This window comes from Triticum aestivum, chromosome 2B, assembly GCF_018294505.1.
Source record: "Triticum aestivum cultivar Chinese Spring chromosome 2B, IWGSC CS RefSeq v2.1, whole genome shotgun sequence".
NCBI classification, from domain to species: Eukaryota; Viridiplantae; Streptophyta; class Magnoliopsida; order Poales; family Poaceae; genus Triticum; species Triticum aestivum.
In genome coordinates this window covers 130,620,711-130,628,355 of record NC_057798.1, presented here as the reverse complement: position 1 = coordinate 130,628,355, position 7,645 = coordinate 130,620,711, and the positions used below count along the sequence as shown (strand labels likewise).

Sequence of the window (7,645 nt, the reverse complement as noted above, 5' to 3'; positions counted from 1 at the left end):
GGCAACATATCTTGTGAATCCGGTGCCTATTGTGTATCCCTGTGTCCATGTGATCTCAGCCCTATAATCTAAATCGCGCGCCCCCTGTGCAGCAAGAGGAATAATTGTATTTAGACGCCCGCTTTTGGGCCTAACAACCATTTCATTTGCAAAATAACCCCCAAAGTCTCTCATCCACGATCCTCAAGGGAGGCCCCATGTCGTTTCGTCCTGCTCCAATCTTCTGAATCCTCTCGTGACAAATACCTCGTCTCGTCGCTCCAAAACCTAAATCTCAACCCGGAGGCCTCCTAGTCCTACGACATCAAGCTTGGCCTGGACGACTCCATGCAGTCCTCCGTCAACGGCAACAAAGTAACGACGACAACGGCTACCCAATGACCACCAGCGACGGCAACGAAGATCCGGCCGCCGTCTCGACACGGCAGTATGGTTCCGCGACGGTAATGACTCGTCTCAGATGAGGCGCCAACACCCCCTGGACGGCCTCCTGCAACCACAAAAATCCCGATGTTGTAGCCTATCCTCCGTTGGAACTTGGAAGCTGTAGACTGCAGGAGATGTACTAGTCCAATGCTTGCTCAGATAGTCATATTACTGCAATTCCTTCATAGGAAGTTGTACCCTGTAGTACATGTATTAGTGTCGTGCCTAATTGCTTATAGTCTGTAGCAGTTGTACCCCGAAGCTCTAAACTGTAGCAGATTGTACTAGTATTCTTGGTCACATAATCATATTAGTGCAATTTCTGTCAGTTTGCTTGGCATTTGGCCAAAAAAAACCTTCTGTGCTATTGCCAAAAAATTCAGTGACTACTTCAGTCACGCGTTCAAAAAAATAAGTGACTTGATGTGGTCAAAACTGAACTAGTCACCGAACAATTTTCTACAGAACTAGTCACTGAATATTAACTTATAGGAACTAGGAAGTGGCCTGCGACAGCATTGTCCAGTTTTGGGATCAATGCTATAAGCAACAAGTCACTATGAAAAGTTTCCGTGAACATCTGCAAAATTAAGTGACTAGATCAGTTATGTGTCGAAAAGAATAATAAGTGACTTTCAAGTTATATGGTCGAAGCAAGTATTATTCAGTAAAGCTTCTAAACTACAAGAAGTGCTCTGCGATGGCTTCGTTCAGTTTTGAGATCAAATATATAAGCGACACAGCAGTATGAAAAGTTTCTTCAACATTCAACCATGTAATAGATATGAAGGGTCAGGAAAATGCATGTATTGCCACTACACATCCTCTGAATTACATAGAAACCAGAAATGTCATCATACTTCCAGACTTGGTAGAAAAAAATGAAGTGGATACATATGTTCAATATCCTGTAACAATTTGACAAGCATCAAAACTTGTCAAAAATCAATTAAAATTTAATTTGACATATCGCAAATTCGCATCCATTATATGACTTCAGTACAACCAAGGTTAAGTCATATAGCATAGATAAAATCATCATTTCCCTGGACTTCTTTTTTATATCAGAAAACACCATTTGGTTCCACATCTTCCACAATCATGCTTCTTTTCCCTTGAGTAGTTTTACTTGGACAATTATGACTATCATGAAACACCATTTGCTTGCATGTCTTGCACAAGCACGCAGCCTTTTCCTTCGCTTCTTTGTCCTTCTTTTTTCGATCATCCTCTTTGATCTCCTTTCCTCTCTTTATTCTTCCACATCTCCCCACGGTACGAACATCAGTCGGTGGATGTATATTAACTTCGGTGGGAATATTGCAACCAATAAAAGCCTCATATTTCTCTTGCTGTCCGATACGAACTCCAAAGCCCGATTGATGTGCATATGCCTTGTAGAACTTCTCACAGCCTCGAGTCCCTCAAATTGCATACCTACTTTAGGCTTCAAGTACTCATCACATTTAGGTGTAGAAGACGTACACTGCAATGTCAAGAAGAAACCATGATACACGCATTCATGCATAGCTCATTGAATTAAATTGTTTCAGTTGTTAGTGCAAACTGAACTTACAGACAGAGGTATGTTTGTGTTCTTTTTTGGTGTACCAAATCCTTCCCGGGACATGTGCATTTGCACGTTAAGGATTGGTTCCATATCACTACACGCGACTACACGATTAGCCTTTCATACGGCAGTCACACATGTATATTCAAGGACTGAATTTCTCTGTTGTGTTACCTGAAACTTATGACGTTGTCGTATCGCTGAACGTATATGTTGCCGTGGTACCTGCTAACCGCTCGTCGTCAGTCTCGGCTGAAATAAAGTATCACCCGTTATAGAAGAAATACGTCTAGATCAGAGAGTAAATGTACTGGCCGCTTGCCTGTGCTCATCCATCAGGTTCGTATCAAGTATCAACGTGGGAGCAAAAGGATCACATGACTGGGAGTCTGGGACGGTACCTGCATGGGATGGCTGCCGATGGACGTCGGGATCAATTCAATAAAAATTGGGTCGGCTGTTGTTTGACGGCGGCGGCGCACGATGCACCACGCACGACGCACTCGATTGGCAGGGGGAGGGGGGTTCTTGTAAAATTAGTTTGCTGGCTTCATTTGGGGGCGGGCGTGTAGGTGTAAAATTACTACAAAATCTGTTAACACACACGATTTTGATCGTGAGGCTGAGAGCAAAGGGACACACAGATACAACATACTGGACGGATTCACAGGATATATATATATATATATATATATATATATATATATATATATATATATATATATACTCTATTAGACACCCTGGGTGAGGAATTACTTATTTCTTACCCTAGTCCATCTACCGAGCCGGAGGCCACGCACTAAGCCGCACCAGCCAGCGTCCAGGCTGTAAAATTACACCGGTATCTATCTAATTTTACGTTTATGTGCCCACGTTCCCGTCCACCTTCCATCCACGTCCTTTTCTTTTCTTGAGTTAAAAAAAGGTTGCCAACGGTTCGAGATTATCGACGGCGAACAACATGCGGGGATACGGCGGCGGCGTGCTCCGTGATTTGGCACGGCGAGATTTTGCTCGCGGAGCGCCGTGCTGCTCGGCGGCGTGGTGTCGACACTGGGGTGGTCGCTGGGCGATTGGGGCGGCCTGGTGTGCCCCGCTGGTGAGATGTGCCGCCGTCATGGTTGACAGCTTCCTCGAGCACGGCCTCCTCGGATCCGTCCTCCTCGTCCCCAGATCCATCCTTCCATATTCAGTTGCATGCCGCTAAATCAGTCGGGACAGACCCCAATCTGCTCGCTCAGGTGCCCCTCGAGCTCCCAATTGGACTAATGTCTGATGGATCTGGGTTCTCCGGATGGTGGTGTTGAAGGGACCCGAGTGGCTAACAACGTGACCGGCAAGCGGGAGGCAACCACAACCAGCGTCCTCGAGCTCTACTACTAATCATTCTGTCATCAGGTATGTTACATGGGTATGTACTACTATGTAGCCATACTTGCCTGCCCCAATAATTTTCATTTGCTTCAGTCCCCAATCTAGTTCGTAGCAGTCGTACATGTAGTAGAATCTTGCCTGCCCCAATAATTTTCATTTTCATTTCTAATTTTCAGAGCTTGCAGATTGTTATTTCAAGATTACTGTTTGGTTGTACTTTTGTTTCATCAGATGCACCATATGCAAATATACATCTATTATTCAGAAAAGTTTTTGCTCTATCACTGAAGGCCATACTTACTGTATCTATTAGCTGCTCCAAACATCATTAGTCTGTTACTATGTACTTAATAATGATTCTGGAGGTGCTGCTAACATTTCCTTCTAGAGATAAAAAAAATGATTTGTGGGCTACAGTGATGTGATTGATTTCTGCTTACATTGCATTTGTCTTTCCTATCATCTATGTTTTGATTTAAAGTAGATATACCTCATGTGGGAGTTGGAACTAAATAACTCACGTACTTGTAGGAACCCTATCAATTTTGAGCTGCTTGTGTGTCATCATTAATTTTCACATAAAAACTAGGATTATTGTGTCATTAATTTTGCAGTAGAAATTATATCGCTAGAGCCATCCCTAGGCGTGCCACTTTTCAATCTATATAGCTACCGGTGCAACATAACAGTATGTAGTACCATAGCAGTTTTATACCACTTAATGATTTTCTGACAATGTTGTATGGTCTGAGTGCCTGAGTGGAACAGGTAAGTTTTTGTGAAATACAATAGCCCCTCCTCTTACGACCCTGTCAACTCTCCCAGTGGCAGTGTGCAAGAAGAATACGGATGGATGTGTCCACAAGCAAGATAGCAAGCATATCTCCAGGGACCGATGGTTGTTGATAGGCAGGGGCTAAATGGCATGTCAAAGAGGGGGAGAGAGACATAAGAGGAGACGCCGTGGCTGGAGGTGCTCCTCTCCTTTATGTCTAGCTTCCTCAGTCTCTGTAATACATCGTATTTGTTTTCTAATATGTGTATCGTCTTAACACACTGTGCACGGATCTGCCTAACGGAAGAGGAAGAATTTGGTGAAGAAGAACACGGTGATTTTATTGTTTCTTTCTTTTTCACACAAACAAGTTTGTTCCTGCATTTTGATTTGATGATTTGTGATAATTGTAAACATGAGTTCTGCGTATTCGGGAAATAAGAAAACACTAAAGAAGTTTGGCATTTTGATTTGATGATTTGTGATCATTGTAAACATAAAGTCTTTTGATAGCTCGAAAAATTGTATAATCTTTCCAGTCTCTTATTCTTTGTTCTTTCTATTTGACCAAGTAATAACTTTTAACTCTAGTTTGGCAATGATCAATGCACAGTTCTGCTGTTTCCATTAGGCAGCTGGTGTGTTGGTTGAGGACAGGTTTGACTATTTGAGTAGTTGTTTTTTCCTCTTGGAGTAATTGGCTTAGTGTTTTTTTCTTTTGCGCTTGCTCTTGGCAAGTTTTTGTATGATATAATGTTTTTCTATTGTTGGAAGGGCAGCCCTCCCGTGTTTTGTTACAAATAATCATGGCCTGCAGGAAAAAGAGCTCAGTTGCTGAAGAGATACACTTGAAAAAGAAGCTACAAGCTTCACTAAATAAGTCAACATCAGTGTTTAGTTGTTGAGCAAGGATAGTCTAAAAAAACTATTCAGAAGCATTTTGAGAAATTTCTTTTCTTCTTCTTTAATTTGCCTGGTTCATTAATCCTCTTGTATAATGGGACGTTTCACCTTACATTCAGTATCTAACTAAACTAGAAATTAAACATTGGCTGCTGGATATATGTCAGATGACGTGCACATATGGTGTTTTCTTTTGATATTTCTCTGCCAGGAAATTAGGTGTTGTCAAGGAAATAATCTTCTTGTCAACAATTCCATTTTTTTAATATTCGCTTTACATAACTTTGTTAAGAATTGGAGCAAAATTTAGAGCTGAATTGATGTTTCAGGGCTACTATCTTATAGATATAGTACAATCAATTGGCTGGCTACTATGTGATGGTCTACTTGGTTTGAGGAGCTATCTGGTTATCTCTGTACAAGCATGCTTATATCCTGAATGAATGTGATGTTACATTGAGTCGCTCATTGATTGTTGTATTTTAGTTTTTTAGCTATTAAGATAGCCATTCAATTACATTAACCTTTGCAGGTGCCAGAACCTGAAATGGCGAAATATACTTTTATCTAGTTAGATTTTATTATTACTGCATAGTAAAATGAATTGTAGCCTAAAGATTGTCTGCCTTCATAAGAAAGAAATACTTCTTAAAATGATCATATGGTGCAGTCCCAGCCTGCGTTTTGACGGCCTGTCTCAAAACTGTAGCCTCGTATGGCCCAAGGTGAGCTAAATGCTGAATCCACCGAACCTTTTCATAGTATAGGTTGTGTAGTGTTTTTCATCTATGTTTTTGTGAGCTAAACGATGTTAGTGTTTTATAGTTCACTTGCAATTCTTTTTGAAAATCCAAGTTCCCTCATCATATTTGAGCAGTCAAGGTAAATCCAACATGGAATTTTTGAGTTTTTTATTCTTAGTATGTGATGCAGTAGTCACTACGAAGATATAATTCATGCCAGCCATGTATTACTAAAAGCAGAAGAATCCTATTTATTGAATTTGTACTTTCCAATAGTCTGCTTCACTCACTACCAAGATTTAACTTATGTTTTGGCATACTCTTGAAACGAGCATAAATACTTGAGATTTAATGTACTCTATATGTCCTATTGTGGCATGCTACTCACTCTACAAATTTAGATCTGAATATTTAGTATCTATCTTACTATTTAGTCTTGGTGGGAAGTGAGCCACCTGCACTAGAAAAATTAGAATGTAGCACATGCAAATACTATGAAAAATACTTTCATACTTAACACATTTGTTCTAGAGCTGATTGAATCGCTACCTTGTCTAATGTGACTCAGAAATATATTACTGTTAATGTAGTTTTTTTGTGTGGACTATACCATTAATGTAGTTGGTAAACTTATAATGTGATCTTGCTTTCCTTATGTTTCCAACCCTTCTTATCATTGTCAGTTTAGGATTTGTAAGTTTAACATGGTTATTTCGCTTGTAGGCTTTTGATGTCGTGGATGGTAAATGAGCAAAACATACCAACTCATTATGTCCCAGTTTTAAGGCATCCCTGTTTAGTGACTCCATCTTGATTCAGCTGGCTACAACACTTGATCTGGCTAGATGTCCACTAGATTGTGGCTGCAGTGTGAATTGTTTTCTTTCTTTTTTGGGTGTGAATTCATGCGTGGTTTGATGGTATGCCATCTTCTCTGGACACAATAGCTAATAGCCCATGGAAACAAAGCCAAGTGGTCAGTGGAAGTACTTTCTTGGAAGAAACAGATGAATCATAGTTATTTGCTTTCCGAATCTGTATATTCTTCCATCTTCTTGATGTAAAGCATCATGATTTTTTTACAATTGTCAAGTATCATGATAAAAATGAATTCTTACATTTACTCATGCCAAGACATCGGTCGTCTTAATTAAAGTACAAATGCATTATGTGTTCAGGAACATGTACATAAGAAATACGAGAATTTCTACCTTTGTTGAAGATCTTACATAAAATAATTGCGTTGATAAAGTTCATTATTATACTGCGTGTTACTGATATTCTTTTTACGTGAGCTCTCAAATTCTCACAACGGGTCTCAATCTTTTTCATGTTGGCTGGTTCAATTTGTGGTTTAACGCAAGTCCTGTTTTTCTTCCGCTGGTTACCATTTTCTTACACGAGCAGCAAATATCCCTTCATGGGTGGTTGTCATTGGGACTCCTAATTTTCTTAGGTTGGCCAGCAATTTGCTGAACTCGAGGCACGCATGCACAGGCTAGCATGGAATTTCTTTTTTTACATCGCTCATGCATGTTTTCTTACGGTGTCACAAAATGCACGCGAAGCGCGGTTGGTAATGTAGTAATTTTACGTTGCATGCAAGGATTCCTTACTTCGGTGCAAATAGCTGGTTAGGTGGGGGCACGGTGAGCACTGTTGTAATCTTACGTTGCATGCAAGTTTTCTTACTCCGGCGCATGGGGCTCCTACGTTGCATGCAAGTTTTCTTACTCCGGCGCATGGGGCTCCTACGTTGCATGCAAGTTTTCTTACTCCGGCGCATGGGGCTGGTTAGACGTGCGCACGGGGCTGGCTGGGGTGAAGAATAAGTATTCTTCACCCCGGGTGACG

The 7,645-nt window shown here is 40.9% G+C and overlaps 1 long non-coding RNA gene across 2 annotated transcripts; it reads left to right on the top strand.

Annotated features, from left to right (window-relative positions):
- The first annotated feature begins 2,757 nt into the window (after positions 1-2,757).
- On the top strand, positions 2,758-6,914 carry LOC123043881 (uncharacterized). Of its 2 annotated transcripts, XR_006419671.1 has the most exons (3): positions 2,872-3,394; positions 4,196-5,773; positions 6,515-6,914. It is a non-coding gene; the product is annotated as an uncharacterized lncRNA (long non-coding RNA). The 2 variants fall into 2 exon arrangements; XR_006419670.1 differs by having other exon boundaries at positions 2,758-3,394; positions 4,196-6,914.
- The last annotated feature ends 731 nt before the right edge of the window (positions 6,915-7,645 follow it).